Source organism: Panthera uncia (assembly GCF_023721935.1).
Source record: "Panthera uncia isolate 11264 chromosome A1 unlocalized genomic scaffold, Puncia_PCG_1.0 HiC_scaffold_17, whole genome shotgun sequence".
In the NCBI taxonomy this organism is placed as follows: Eukaryota; Metazoa; Chordata; class Mammalia; order Carnivora; family Felidae; genus Panthera; species Panthera uncia.
The window spans coordinates 138,527,342-138,543,944 of record NW_026057577.1 but is presented as its reverse complement, the minus strand read 5'-3'; positions in this window follow the sequence as shown (position 1 = coordinate 138,543,944).

The window sequence follows — 16,603 nt, the reverse complement described above, 5'->3', positions numbered from 1 at the left end:
TTTGGGTCTTAAGGTTGGGATCTCCTAGCCCTTGACCAATGTCGTCTGTTGTCTCCTCTCTCTCAGCTCTGAATTTTCATATGCGGAAAGTGTTGGTGATCACGTGGTTTGAACTTTCACAGTGTTGTCTGGAGGGTTGTGTTGGAGAAGAACATGGGAAGCAGTGCTTTGCAAACTCAAAACCCTACCAAAGGTTGATTATTAATGTTGAAATATTTCCACATTTATTTGAACACTACTGTGCAGACTTAGAGCTCTCCTTAGCAATAACAACGGGCATGGAAATGACGGGATGGTCCATTTTTTTTGGACGTAGACTATTAGCCTTGGAGACAAACTGAAAAGGGAGGGGAAACGTTTCTACATAAGCATAGGGGTAGTTACCTAAGAGCTAGGTCTTTGGTTTTTCAGGCTGCTATAATTGATTTATGCCCATTTTACTGCCTGGGTGAAGTTTGTGCGCAAATGTGACATTAGCACATAATTATATTATAAAAGCATGAGTTACCTAGGTAATTAAAGATTGTGAGATGGAAAAGTGATGCTGACCCAGAGGTACCATTTTGTGGGATTAGTTTCCATTATGTTTCCCAGAATTGATTAGATACGGCACCCCACCCCCCACCCGCCCCTCTATAAAAGTAGCATGGGGCTACTTGGCTTAGGGAATGGTCTCTTCTGCTGGCTTTCGTTTTGGGGTCCAAGATGAAAAATGAAACACCGCATGTCGAGATGGACATACCTCAGTGTTTGATTTGCCACCTGACACATGTGGAAGAAAATTTTGCTGATTTTTCTTTGGGGCACTCTGTCTTTTTTAGAAGATGGCACAGGAAAAAAAAATTCTTTTCCATTCTGCCCAGTTCTGAGGATATTGTGGATTCTTAACAATCACGAAGTTATCTGTGACAGTGTGAATAGATTCTGCAAGTTATTTACTTCCTGGACGGATATGCAGCTTTTTCCAGATCCAGGTGTCAGGGAAGAAGAATTCACTCTGCCTTTCAACGTCCTTCTAGCTGAACTAAGAATCAAATTGACATGAGACAGAGTCCACACGGGGAAATCCACGCAGACATGGAAATTCCAAAGGCAGTGAGGCAACACAAAGCCTATGTGAGCTAAGGGAGGGGTGGAAGTCTAAGGATACAAATCAGAGAAAGGTGTTTAGTGGGGAAGTGAGAGAGGAGGTGTTTGGAAAGCAAAGTTTGGCCTATTATGCAAATCAGTTTCTTAGGTAGAGGGAAGTCTCTGTTAAGAGCTCTCTTCCTGGTGAAAGCAGGCAGTTAGTTGAGGGGCAGGTTAAGAGCTTTTCCTGCATCCACTGGGTTTTGATGGTTTTTAATTCAAAACAATGTTATGCCAAGGTGGCCCATCTTGGGGTGGCCTGCCTTTGGCCCCTACACAGGGGGACAGAGTACTCTAAAAATCAGGAGAGTGGAGAAGTTGTTTCGTGGATGAACGACATTAATTGCTGAGGTTGTAAATAGAAGCAAATCAAGAAGTCAGGTTTTTTTTCTAGATAATGCTGATTTATTTAATGTTTTCAGGTGTCTGAGAGTTCAAAAGTCTCTTTGAATACACCCTGCGCTTCATCATTTACGAGCTGTGACACTTGGGTCTCTTCGTCTGCAAAGTGAGAGTAGGACTGTCGCAAAGTTTTCATAAATTACTACATTTAAAGTACCTTACAATATGCTGGGGCGTCATAAACACTCACTAAATGGCAGCTATTACAAATTTCAGAAAAATGATGGAAGCAAGGAAAGCTCGTGTACTGAAGCTTTTGCGAAGGCCAAATGGCAACGCTGCATTCAGAGTCTCCTGTGTGGCGTCTGTGTTGCGACATTTGGCACAATTATTATTGTACTCAAATTGCCGGAACAATGGATATTGTGCTAGGGGATCTCAGGCTTCAGTTTCATTGCATCACAGACTGCACTGTTATTTAAAGGGGGGATGATGAAAAGCAAGAGGGGAAAATAGTACTCATTCGTAACAATTGGACTTGACATTTCACGTATGTGTTGAACAAGACAGGCAGTCCTCTTTAGCGAATTCAATTTCACGACACAGCCTGTGCCTTTAAATACATAGACATAACCCCTCTCATTATATACATATTACATTTATATATGTATATGTGTTATATGTGTGTGTGTGTGTGTGTGTGTGTGTGTGTGATGCCTTGCAGATAACCATGCCTCAGTGGCCTCTAACTGATGGATGGGCCATTGCTGGTGATGCCCCATAGCCTCCTATCAGATGCTTCTCTTTTTCTTCTAGTTTTACTTTTCCTCTCTCCCACCGACAGTTTCCTTGCCCCATACTCCTTATTTTCTTTAATTTTTTTCTTCGCTCTGTCGTGTCTGAAGTGTGCCCAAAGCAGTCGCATCATCTGTCAGGTTTTCACTACCAACGTAGGGACAGACCTAAAGAGATTAGTAACCCTCGAGGAGAGTTTGCTTTACTAAATAAAGGAAAGATAACACCACGGGGCTTTTCTAAATGTTGGAATCATTGCATATACCTTTCGGGGGGAATTATTTGTGGCTCCCAGTCATGGCTGAGATTAGAGTTCTGTTGCAAAGTTGATCTTCTTTGCTCCTGGGATTTTTCCCGAGGGGATAGGAACACAGCTAGTGTAGTCCGATCTTGGCAAAGGACTCTGAAAGAAAGGAAGTAGCAGTTGGGTCACATACCTGCTGCTCTGGGGTTGTGCATTTCTCTCCACTCTTCGGGGAAATGAGTGGAGATACTAACTGGCGTAATTGTGACCAAGCAAAGAAGGGCGTAACTTGAAGCCAATGGTGGAAGAATCCATGTATAGGCTAGCATTTCTGAGTGTGCAAGGGTTGTTGTGGGTGAGGAAGAGTCATCCTGCCTTCGGCTGACTTCTCATTTCAGTGGACTCCGTGCCCAAGGAATATGTCATCTGTGTAGATGCAAATGGAGTGGAGGGAAAAGGAGGCAGTTGCCAACGGGCCGGAACTAGCACTCGACCGGATGGACTTCTCCAAGTTTTGCTTTAATGGTGAATAAAACCACTGTGATTCCCTAGACATTGCCAGGGAAACCTTTTTCATGGCGATTGTACTTATAGTCCTTAGCTTGCTGTAATGTTATAACGCACATTTCATTCTCTAGTGAGATTGGTAACCTGTCCCTCATATGCGATTTCCTCAAGTTGGACAACTGCAAAGCCATATTTCCCCTATTCTTTCTTCTTTGGTCAAGGAGAATTTAATGTGGCCTTTGAAGCTGAAGCCAGAGTCCCTCCTGTGTTGGCCTCAAGCTTCAACTGGCATTTCTGTCTCCTACAGAAACCTAAGACTTCCGTGGCAGGCAAATGCTTCCATTGTAATTTTTCTATCTCCCGTGATTCTTAAAAAGAAGTGGAAATTGGCCAAGCCATCAGAAAAACTCGGAGTTGGGGTACCTGGGTGGCTCAGTGGGTTAAGCATCCGACTTCAGCTCAGGTCACCATCTCACGGTTTGTGGGGTTGAGCTCCCCCTCGGGCTCTGGGCTGACGGCTCAGAGCCTGGAGCCTCCTTTGGGTTCTGTGTCTCCCTCTCTCCCTGCCCCTCTCTGGTTGCGCTCTGTGTCTCTCTTTGTCAAAAACAAATAAACATTACATAAATCAGTAAAATAAACTCAAAAGAAGAAAAACTCAGAGTCATCACTGTGATATTATCCTCTGTGATGCGCTTTTTAGGCCTGGGACGTAATGGTTGCCTACACCCCACCTCTGGCTTCAAGGCCACCCCTAGAGCGTGTGAGATGTCAGCTAAAAAAAATTTTTTTTGGTGGAGCTCTTGTGTATAGAATCATCTTCATTGAAAAATACTTTGAAAAATTCACGAACACTTATGAAGCACGTTGATTTATCGTTAACGATATAGAATGATTGAGAAGAGACGCCAGCGTATTTGTTCATTGCCTGATCGGAGCCCTTGATTCTTCATACTATTCAGGTATCGTTTCTTTCGGTTTAGGTGCAGGAATCACCGCTTCATATTCTTTGTTGTCAAATGTGCTGTTACCGAGTAATTTCACATCTCCCACTGTGAGAAAAAGGTAACGACACTGTTATTATTCAAGTCCTGTAGCTCGTCAGAACCTGTCTGGATTGAAACAATGCAGCTGTTCTGGGCTCCGAAAGGCCCTAATGCCATTTGTTTCGTGCTGGTTACATCGTTATTCATGGTGCTGCACCATCCATTTTGCTGTCCTGTGAGTAGCTTCCGATGGCTTTCAACTGTCGTGCCTGGGCTTCTTTGAAGGTGACCACAAATGCACAGAGTATACAGGGAAACGTGAACAATAATTTATTTTATGGGCATGTTAAATTTATCGTTCGGAATTTCATGGCATAAATATAGAACAACACAGTTTCCATCTGCCTCTTCCCTTGAACTTCTCAGGCTATAATCACAGCATTCCTAAAATGTGATCTTTTTCAGTGTCGACTGCACCCCTGGTTTCTGCTCACCGTCACCAGTGTGGTGGGGAGGGGAGGGATCTGTAGGTAGAGCCAGAACAGTGATCCTATTCATGCGAGGAATCCCTGACCCTTGTTTGACTCAGCTTCATATGGGAGAGCACAAAGTCACCACGTCAACGGAGGCAAGAGCGGACGTGAAGGGAAAGGCCTAATGATGTTGCAGAGCAACAGTGTCGAAAGCCCTTGGAGGAGAGAGGTGGGGTCACTCCCGAGGACGGTATCACATGCGGTGCGAGCCTGCAGAGGGATGGGGTGCCAGCAGTGGGGGAGGGGGATGCACAGGGTAAATGATACTTGCTATTTCGGGTGCTGTAGGCCACAGGCAGCATCCCCAGGGGGCACGATGGGTGGCCGAGGATGCAAGAGACCACAGATGCAGCTCAGACTCGGGGGTCGGCTGAGGGCTGTTGGGGCGCAGGGTCCTGAGCTCTTCCCGTATCCAAGCGAATGAGGATCATCAATCTCAGGGTGTTAGCGCCACTCCAGCAGCCCGGTCTCACGCCACCCCATGGAAACAATCCTGGGCCCGTCAGCAGAATCGAGCATCTCGCCAGGCTGCTTTTCTGGAACTGGAGCCCAGCCCCAGGGCCCCAGAGGGCCCCAGCCCCTGGAGGACCCCACAGGCACAAGTCTGGAAGCTCTTCAGGGCATCGGGTCCCCCAACCTGCTCCCCAGCACAAGGTAGAGGGTTGGAGAGAACGCTAAAGGGTCCAGATGAAGACCGATCGCATGCTGGCCCCCATCTAAGCTCAGGGAACCTGCGCAGCCAGGCCCCAGCACCAGAGGGGTGGGAGCAGGGAGTCTTAGAGAATTTCGTGGAATGCACAGGGAGCTTAAGATCCCTTGAAGCACAGGAACTCAGACGGGAGCCCAGTTTGCCTGGGTCTAAGGTCATCATTGCCTTCTCTGTTCGAGTCCTGTGACAAAAAGGAGGGACAAGAATGAAACAGAGGCTAGATATGGGAGAGATTACAAGGGCTGTTCTTACACGTCCTGACAAGGGATGTCCGTGCGTTCACCGAAGACTTGGCGTAATACGTAAGCAACAACAACGAAGGCGCCCCAGTTCTGACCTGGAGGGAAAAATCGCCATAAAGACATTATGAGGTCGACCAACAAAATTAGATTAGAGTTGGCAGGTTCTGTAAAACTGTCGTATGGGTCTAAACTTAGGAAGTTGATTAACTGTACAGTGGTCACGTGAGGGAATATGCCTTCACCTGGGAAGTACACTCTGAAGTGTTTGGGGGTAAAGAGGCATGCCTGGAAAAAAAATTTGTCTGTCCGTCTGTCCGTCTGTCCGTCTGTCCACGTATCTATCTGCCCGAGCGTGGGCCGATTCAACAAATTACAGATTGGGTGGCTTCAACAACAAAGGTTTATTTCTCACAGTTGTGGAGGCTAGATGTCTGAGATGAGCATGCCAGCAGGGTTGGGCTCTTGGTGAGTTCTCTCTTCCCGGTCTATAGATGGCCTTCATGCTTCTTGTCATCATCATAACATACGCTGGACTGTCAGTCTTCCCCTTTGTTATTTTCCATGCTGATGGGCCGTGTTAATGTTGGAATGGACTCCCATTGAGCACAATGATCTTTGCTTTGTTCATTTCGGGTACCGCTGCCCCTCGTGCCCATCTAGAAGTGGACGTTTTGTCAGTCCAGTGGGGCTCCACATCCACAAGTACAACCAAATTTTACTGGTGGATCCTTTCCAGGTTGCTAGCTCGGTACTTTTCAGAATGCGCTGAGTGGCTGTTTGGAACTTGTCTCTGCTGACTCCGCTGGGCTCAGTTTCAAATCTCTCCTAATCCACTAGCGAACCTTTATTAAAGTGAGAGAGAGGTTGAATCAGTCTTTGGACACATTATTAAAATAAAGTTGGGGCCGTGCAAAGATCAAAAGAGAATACTGGTCTCACTTCCGCCCTCTATCCCGTCGCTTTAAAGCTGAGTTGTTTTGTTTTGTTTTGTTTTGTTTTAGAAATGTCAATATTGGTAGGTGAATTTTAAGTAGTCTTTATTTTTGTTTGGTTTTATTTTTAAAGGCAGCCATATGAAGTTTCTCATTCTACAACCCTCCCCCCCCCCCCCCCCCCCTTTCTCTTTTGTGACTCAAAGTTCAGGTTGAGCAGGTCAGGTCGAATGCCCGTGAGGATTTTTATATGATTAAGTAGGCAATGAAATACCAACCCTTAGGATTTGCTGGATCAAACCGTAATTATGAAGCACCCTGATGGTTTATTACTGCCCCCCACCCCTCCCCACTTCTCTCCCACCCACTCTTGGCTTTCTGTGTCTAGAACACCCTGAGCCCATGGTGACTTGTGCTCAACTGCAACGGAAACATCATGTACCTTTTCAAAAATGCCCACTCATCCTTAACGTCACAAGTCAAGAAAGAGACGGCCTTTTGATATGCAATTCAACTTCTGGTCCCAGCCAGTCCTTATTGTGCAATTGCCCTGTTTTTCTGCTGCAGTTTTTCGTTGCTTCTGCTAGTTACTCATTTGCTCAAGCATTGAGCAAACAACTCTCTATTAGACCCAGGGGATATACTGATGAACGTTTCAAAATTCCTGGTCCCCAAGGAACTTGCATTCTGCCAAATAATTTGTTTTACAACAGGAAGCCATAATAATTGCAGTCACTAAATTAAAAGAGAGAACCTTAATTAAGTATAGTATTGTGCTTTGTACTTGTTTTATTCCATTTCTTTCCATTTCTTTATTAACTCCCTAATTGGGCGAACAATGGTCATTACACAAATCTATTCTCCAACTTCATCATGGATGAAGTCTCTCTCTCTCTCCATATAGATAGATACAATACATAGATGTACAGATACATGGATGTAGATAGGTACAGATATAGATATGGTATCTGTATTTATTTATATACAGATATATGTTATTTCTTTTGGATGAGCTCTATTGTTCATTTATGAGAAGTTGCTAACTAGATCAGTAAGTTTTCTAATCACAACTTTAAGTTATACAGCATTTAATACTTTTTGGAGTGCTTTTATAATATATTATCTCTGGTGATTCCCATAGGGACTAACATTTATCTTCAAATGAGAAAACAATGGCTCAGAGTAATTACTTGGTTAAAGTCAGAAAGCTAGTTAGTTAGGTAAGATATCAGTTACCTGTCTAAGATAAGAAAGCCAGTCAGTGACGACACGAAGTGTGAAGAAAGTGTTGATTGTCTCTCTGTTTTACCCATTTGTTTTATAAATAGTTCTTGAGTCTTTCTGTGTACTAAGCATTATTTTTGATGCAGGCATTCAGCAGTGAGCGAAAGGAGAAAACCTCTTCGCTTTGTAGAACTTACATTCTGGCGAAGGAGACAAAAAAATCATATTCTACAAGATGTAAGAATGTGATAAGGAAGATGTAGGAAAAGCAGAGTTGGATGGAGGAGATAAGGAGTTTGGGGAATCATATTTTCTAAGTTTAGATAAGATGGTCAGCAAGGCCTCACTGGGAAGGTAATATTTGACTTAAAGGAAGGGAGAGAACAAGTCACAGCAACATCTGGGGGAATAGCAGGAAAATGAAGAGTGTAAAGGCACTGAGGCAGAAGGGAGCCCCGCATGGTTGGAATGGAGTGACAAAGGGGTCCTGGGGGAGGCAAGATCTGAGATGACTGGTGTTAGGGTCAGAGGAAGGGTTAGGTGAAGGTGTAGGCTCATCTGATGGTGGATGACCCTGGAGGCTACCATAAGGACCTTGGCTTTTTCTCTTTGTGATATTGAGTTCCACTGGGTGATTTGAGGAGAGGAGTGAAAGTGCTTTATTATATGGCTTATTTTTTAAAAGTTTATTCTGGTAAATGTTTTGAGGAAAAAAAAAAAAGTAGGAGATCACGAGTGTGCCCAGAGGATCCTAGTGGTGAGGGTTTGTGAGCTAGGCACACGTCCAGTGGGCAGTGGACTTAATGGCCTCATGTTCTTATCCTAGTTGGGACTCCTCCTTCCACTAACTGTTGGGCACGGGGGGTGGGGGGGGGCTTTGGATAATCAGTTAATGTTTTACTAGAAAGGGAAATAAAAATGGAAAAGTTGGTGTATGTCTGAGCCGATTTCCTCTTACTCCCAATGATCTGTGGACTGCTAAGATCTTCCGGTTTAGCTTTTTTCTTTTCCCCATGCCAGAGTGTGTGTTTCTGCCTGTCCCACCTCCATCCTCATAGTGTTTTTACTGTCTGAGTGCCCGTCCCAACCTTCTTAGGAACATGCAAAAGATGAGACATGATGGACAATGTCCTTGCTAGGTCCTGGGTTGTTCTGGAGTTCCAGGACACAACCCATAACCTATATCTTTCTTTGAAGTGGTCAAAATTGAGCGTAGAGATATTCTAAAAGTCAATAAAGGCAACTCAAACAACCTGCCTAACCACTGAACTATTTAACGTTACAGAATTTATAGTACATGGTAGAAGATAGACCACTGTGTGTGCAGTTCTGGGACTGGGGTACCGTATGCTGTGAGCAGACACGCGTTGGCTCTGTTTTGGTTTTGCTTCATTTTAGTTATTTGATTCGGTGTCTGTAAAACCCCGTGTACACATTTTTATGAGCCTTAGGACCATTCGCTGCCAAGCTTGCTTGAACTCTAAGATACACTCCCAGTTTCAGAAAATCGCAAATTATTTACTCCATAGACAAGGAAATGGAGGTCATTCAGCTCATTTCTTACATAATTTTCAACTTCCTTTCCGAGTCTTGACATCTCCCAGCAATGGGAGTCATGTGCTCTTTAGGTAGACGCAGGAATGGGGAGAGCAGGTAGGTAGCGCTGAGAGTTGCTAGCTGCTAACTCTACTCCATGCACTTGCTTTTGGCGCTAAAATGATACAAATCAAAGGAGCAAGAGTGGAGGAAGGTGTACGTAAATTAATCCTGCTTTTCCTATTTAATTGTGTTTAGAAAAAGTTCAGCAGGAAATGCTGAAATAAAATTCTCTTAAAATTCTTTAAGACATGACAAATAAATATTAACCTGAAACAACAGAAGGAGCAATCCTTAACATCCTTAAGATTAGAGAGCAGTGCAGAAAGTAAATCTTTCAAACACCAACTGGCGTCTTCCAAGATGTTTCCAGAATGACTACATATAATGAGCAAATACATACCTTCGGCAAGAAAAAAAAAAAAAAAAAAGAAGACTGAGTCATAAGGAAAGAGTGACTCTGTAAAACTTATCATGGAATCAATAACCACCAGATATCAAAGGAAAACAATAAAGAAAGAGGAAAAGATAATTCCTATGTGTCTAGCTTGGACAGATAACGACTCAACTTGGTGAGGTGGGGAGAGATGGGCATAGTTTGTTTGAAAATTAGGAATGGCTTACTGATGGCACAATTTTTTCTTGCGTAGGTCTAGTTAATGGTAGATGGTCCGTGAGTCCGTCTGAAGAGGCTAAACAAAATTTTGAGAACCTTTTAGTTCCAAATGTTGTCTTTTCTTTGTCCTCCAAGGGGACAGGGAATGGGAAGGACTGAATGCTGATGGATCATTCACCTTGGAGATTTCCACATTATGGAGGAAATAGCTTGTAGAACCGGAGAGGAGAAGTCTTCTGGGGGACCTCCAAATTGTGAACTGAGCGCTGAGAGCTGAGACACCAGATGTTTTCATGACATGGGCAGGGCTTAATTTAATCAAAGGATATGGCCTAGAAGGAAATTCAGTGATGGATGGTGGGGAGCAGAATCCCAACTGAGCTGACTTATAATTTCAGATGCAGAGAAAAGAGTGGTTCAGGAAATTCTGCAACAGGAATATCATGGGTTCTTAAAATCCTTCATGTTTATGATTTTAATTGTTCCTGTTTCCCGAAGTGATTAGCAGAAAACAATTCAGGAGGAAATGGATATGTGTGCTAGATGGGAAGAGAAAAGCCAGGGCACGATATCCCATGTCACAGCCCGCTTGTGGTTGGGGAGGGGGTGGTGTAATGTGAGGAAGGGAGAGGGGCTGGAAGTTTCTGAGAGGAGGGTTTTGGGGGGGGCGGGGCAGAGAGGAGACCAGGCTTGGTCTGTGAGAAAGAACTCAGTGGGAGCCCAGGGTGATCCCATTGGGACCTGTGACCCTCCAGACAAAACCCAGAAACCAACAGCTAGAATGTGTGTTTACCCCTAAATAGGACGAAAAAGGAGTGGAAGCAGAACTGAAAACATCAGACTGTCTGGAACAGTTTACACTATGGAAGTTCAGGTTATGAATGAGCTCATTTTCATATCCACGTATGATCTATGTGAAGCTCACTTCTCATGCATGATGATCTCGGAAAGAGTTTAAAATAATGCCCAGCACCTACTAAGGGCTCAACAAATGTCGACTCTTTACCTCTGATTCCACCTTCAGTTTGTCTAATTCCCGTGATTCCAGTGTCCTGAACGACCTCAGCCATGGTTGTTTTTGTTTTTTTTTTTTTAATGTTTATTTATTTATTTTGAGGGAGAGCGAGCAAGCACAGGGGAGGGGCAGAGAGAGAGGGAGAGAGAAAATCCCGAGCAGGCATTGTGCTCTCAGAGCAGCAGCCAACACAGGGCTCCATCTCAGGAATCATGAGATCATGACCTGAGTTAAAATCAAGAATCGGGCTCTTCTGACGGAGCGACCCAGGCACCTTTCAGCCAAGCTTTCTAAAGCAAATGCATGAAGGAAGAGTTAAGAGCTAACATTCCTAATTGCTTCTTTGGAATCACTTTCCAATTTACTCATATTGATCAGGCATGGAGGTTCTTCTGGAAATTGGTTTTATCTCGATTATAGGACAATTGGAAACAAATGGTTTCTATTATTTTGAAAAGAAGCTCAAAGCTTCAGACAATAAACACGTTTATGTGTCTCTCACTTGGTCTTGTTTTGAAGTTATGGAAGTTAATTTCCCTTTAAGCAGTATTAAAAAATAATTCATAGCACATTCTACTTGGGTTTAAAATTAAGATTATGGCATACTGACTATCCTATCAGAATCAGGGCGAATCTTTTGTCTTTAGCGGTTTGTGATATGCCTGGTTATGATTTTCTTTTGTATTTTGGGGCTAGCTGAGATTCTTGAATATGAAGGTTGCTTTAAGAATTTTGGAAAATTCTTGATCGTGTTTTCCTTATATATTTTTTTCTGCCCTGGTCTTTTATTCCCTTTCTTCTTCTTCCCCCCCTCCCCCCACCCCTCATCCTTCTCCTCCTCCTTCTTTGTCTTCAGTTAATTCTAATAATAAGGATGTAGGGTCTTGCGCTATGACCTGCACGTGATTGATAATGCGTATTATTTTATTCTCTTGTGCTTTAGTCGAATATTTTATACTCATCTGTCTTTGGGACCATTTAATGAATCTTCTGCTGTGTTTATCCAATGAAGTCTTGGTTTTGGGTATTGTAGTTTTCAGTCTTAGAATATATATTTTTTAATGGATTCTAATGTTTGATCAAATGTCACATCCTTTCATCCCTTTTGTCCGTATTCTCTTCCAATTTTTTAAACCTATTGATTATTTTATCAAAGTCTTTGGATGCTAACAGCAATATCCACTTTATTTTCGTATCCACTTGTATCATTTGTTCCATTTGGTTATTGCTCATGTTTTTCTGTCTCTTTCCATGTTAGTAATTTGTTATCAGATGCCAGGTATTATGTACGAAGCCAGAGTCGGAGCTCTTGCGTGATTCTACTTCTAGCAGACAGGGCTGCGCTTTTCCCTGTGAGGCCGATGAGGGGGAGGAGGTGGTCAGCTCAGTCTGTAGGGACTAAACTGGATCAGGACCATAGAGGTTTTAGTTCCGGTTTGGTTTCGCTTTAGTTCTCTAGTTCTGTCTTTTTTCCTTGGGCCTGTCTCTCCTGCACTTTTGACTGAGACCCCCGAGAGACAACTTTTGCGTCTTGCCACGCACTACGTATTTCCAAACTTGGGGAACATCCTGGGGACACCAGCCCTGATTCTGAGCCAGTCTCTCCCAGTTACTATGGTAATTACTGGAGATCTTAGTTTACCTTCCAGAAGCTTCTCAGCCTGGAGCTCAGCCTTGGAAGTCAGCAACAGTACCATGAAGAAACTTGGCTGAGCATTTGGGGAGATTTTCATTTCCAAGTCGCTGTGGTCCTTTGCATGGATGCCAATAGCTTGGCTGGTTTCTGTCCCTCCTGTGGTCCTTGTACATGGACCGGGTCTGACCTTCAGACTGTGCCTAGGATCTGTGAATGAAGAAAACAGTCCGTGAGAGACAGATCACCTCAGGGAAGCTCTCTGCCCTTGGAATTGTAGTTCATTTAGTTCTATTTGGTTCCACAATTCTCTGATCTTTTCAACTGTGATCTTTGAAATACATGTATATGAAAAAAATTTTTTAACGTGTATGTATTTTTGAGAGAAGAGAGAGAAGACAGAGCACGAGTGGGGGAGGGGCAGAGAGAGAGGGAGACACAGAATCCGAAGCAGGCTCCAGGCTCCGAGCTATCAGCACAGAGCCCGATGCGGGGCTTGAACTCAGGAACTGTGAGATCATGACATGGGCTGAAGTCGGAAGCCCAACCGACTGAGTCACCCAGGAGCCCGAAGTAAATTTATATTCCGTAGTTGGTCCAGCAAAAATATGTTTGGCTGCACCAACTGCATTTTACCTATCGTTGGAAGTACATGTGGGGTTAGTTTTTAAAAAGTTTGCAGCCACTATGTCTTTCCTGCCTAAGAGCTTACAAGGAGATCGTCACCCATTTTTCCCAGAGCGTCAGGTAAGACTGTCACAAAGAGAAGAGTGGATGTGTGTGTGTGTGTGTCACTCAGAATTTAAAAATTACATTTGGATGCCAAAGTTCGTATGGAGAAATATTCCCGAGCAAGTTCCAGGCCTGTCACGCACAGTAAGAAAGACGGGACTGCAATAGTCACTCAATTTTCTTTTCAATATGGGAAATATTTGTTCAGGTGATTGCTATGTGGGGAAATATTTCAACAAAACCATAAGAGACTCTTAAATACAGAGAACATACGGAGGGTCGATGGGGGGGGATGCGGGAGAGGGGGGGATGGGCATTGCAGAGGGCTCTTGTTGGGATGAGCCCTGGGTGTTTTATGTAAGGGATGAATCCCGGGAATCTACTCCTGAAGCCAAGACTACACCGTATACGCTGTGTGTTAGCTAACTTGACAATATGTTATTTTTAAAAAATGAAAAAGAATTTTGCAAGTCATCATAAGACCCTAAAGGTCTTGGCTCTGGGCCTGCCCACATGAAAGGCTTGAGTTGACTCTCCTTTTTTCTCTCCATGGGGTAGAGGAAGTACAGGTGTACTGAGAGATATCTGGCTGCCATAGAACCTCGCGGCAAACGTCAGCGCCACGGGTGATGTTGCTCTGCCTGTAAACCTGGGCGAGTGTTGGATCTCGGGAATATTTTCTAAGAATATCCTTAGATACGCATCGAAGAAAGTGCCTGTCGTTATCCTTAAGTATGGTGGCTGCGTTTGTGGCTTCATCAAACCCTTTTGTACATCCTAAATAAATATTCCTTTTGGAATCAAACTGGAATTCCTCACTTTGGCCCACTCTGGCGTTCTCTCTGGTTTTTCTACCACCATGATATTCCAACCTGGCTGTATGAATTTCCCTGATCATAAGGCAGTACCTTGGCACTTCAAAACACTCGACAGACTTTATTTTATTTGATCTTTACCATGAGCTTCTGTAGCTAGGCATGGCCTAAGTTCCACTTTATAGACAAGGAAACCATAGGTTGAGAAGTTAAACACGATTAGTTATAACAGAGAAAAGATATAAAACCTGGCCCTCTTACTACCTTTTTTTTTTTAAAGGATATCATGTGAATTGATCCTAACTCAAAGATGACAGATGGCACTAGAGCAAGAAAACTTCTTTACATCTGGTATATACTTGAAAAATGAAGATTCCACACAAATAAATATGGAAGGAATTTTTAGCCTCTCCCCTGACTTCCTTTCTGGGGCCTGGCACTCCGCAAGCTTACGGAACGGAACCAGGACTTATATAACAACTCAAAGCAGACAAAGATGTAGAAACTGTCAGCGTCACAGACAGAGCAGGAGGTGATCATTTTTGGAAGTGTGAACCAGCTGGTGGTCCGGGAGGTGGCGGGACCTCGGACCGCACCAGGGTGGCCCACATTCTGGCCTGTCTCCTTCCTGCTCGACTTCAGTCGTGGACCGGACGCCTTTCTCTGCCAGTATCAGCCATGTCATATGATTCGATGAACTATTTTTGCGACTCCTTCTTTTCCGTTCGGAAACAGCAATGGTCGATACCGTAGGCTCTGCACATGCGTGCTTCGAAAATACAGTGCCCCGATTCTAAGACAATGGATATTTCCTTCGTGACTTCATCCTCACTTGAAGACGTAATAGATTAGTCAAATGCTTGCAGCTATGTGAAGATTACGGTAGGTACAAATGCGGATGTCATTAGGGGTATTCTACTAATGACTAAACACTGGTGTTCTGCCCCACTTAGGGCCGCCCCTGGGGCAGCTCACGTGTCTCCAGGTCCGCCTTTCACTCTTTCCCTTGTTTCTGGCATCTGACTTCCCTTTCTCCCTTGGGAACGCAGTTATGTATTTTAAAAACACATTCAGCTATGTTTTAAACATGTCTTTTAGCAAGGAATTTTCCTTATTGGAACGCTTCCCCTGTTGCTGGAAACAGAACGTGCCAGTTTGAGATGCAGGAAGTAGGGAGATTTCATAAATGATGAAAGCTAACCATGCGATGGCTTTCCCATAAGGAAGCATTTCAAAATGTACGTGTAGAAAGGCAGTGAAGGAGTCAAACACCGACTCAGTCATTTGAAACCATTATTTCCAGGGCTAAGGAAGGAATCGCGAGAATAAGGCTTTTAAAAAACGTTATAAGTCCTTTGGCGGTGTTTTTAGTCGGACTCATTTAGAGATGATTGGATATTGTTATTTTTAATTTGATTTTTTTTTTAGAACAAAAATTTACCAAAATAGAAAGTTTTGCCATCTCTTTTCCCCACAACTTTAAAAAGTAAACTGTGAGAGTTGGTCAGCATAGTCTTTCTTTTTTGGACTATGTTGCTTGCAAATACACCCACCATCAAATTACATTGTATTCCTTCCTCTTTTGCCTCCCTGTGGCGGAGGCTTAATATAAATAAATCCAAAGCCTAGTTTTCTTCTTGTCTGTTGCTCTAAGTAAATACAAAGAAATCAGATGCCTGAGTCCATTGATTTCATTTTATACGAGCGGATCTTGTGAGAAGATTTCTTTACACCTGGGATTTCAGGAGATTTACTTGTAACCTTCTTCGCCAAGAGAACAGCGGTGATACTTACATTTGTGCAATGAGTTGTAGTTTCAAAAGTTGTGCTTGACTCTTGCCAAAGTGACTGAATGAAGAAGGCCTTCAGTGACTGATTAAAACAACAGCGACAACTCATTTAAATCATTCAGCTCTTTGGCCTGTGCCAGTCCATACTTCCATAGGATTGTACGTTGTGATTTTTTTTTTTTTTTGTTCTATTACTCGACAAGATGTAGACCCAGCTGTTTCCGAAAATTATATGGGCCTGTGAACTCCAGTTTCTCTGTGTGTAAAATTGGATAAAAAATTATCATGGCTGCTTTCAAAGAGAGCACTGTCTGTAAGTGAAGGATTCCTTAAACCACTTTGGGGGTGGGGCCGAGATCCCATAGAAATAGGCTGATCCGCGGGGAGAAGCGAGGAGGGAATCCTATGACTCACAGGGCTTCTGTGTAGGACGCACAACTTCAGGGCCAGAGCTGAAATGCTCACGGCAATGGCCGTGCTGTTGAGCATCCTTGAAGTCATGCCTGTTTCCTGCCCCCTTCTGAGTTCCCTGGTCCCACCCCATGCAATTCTCAGCCTCTTCTCTAAATAAATATTGAAGATGTATTTACCTAGCAAAGGTGTATCAAAGTATATGGCTGCCCAGGTTGTTCACATATCTCGGTTGGGCCCCCGTCAGTTGAAGGGATAAGGAAGAAACGCGTTGCTGTGGTGATTTCTGTCATTTATTTTTCCACGGACATTGGTATTAATTGTTTTTTTTTTTTTTTAATGAATTGTTAATACTT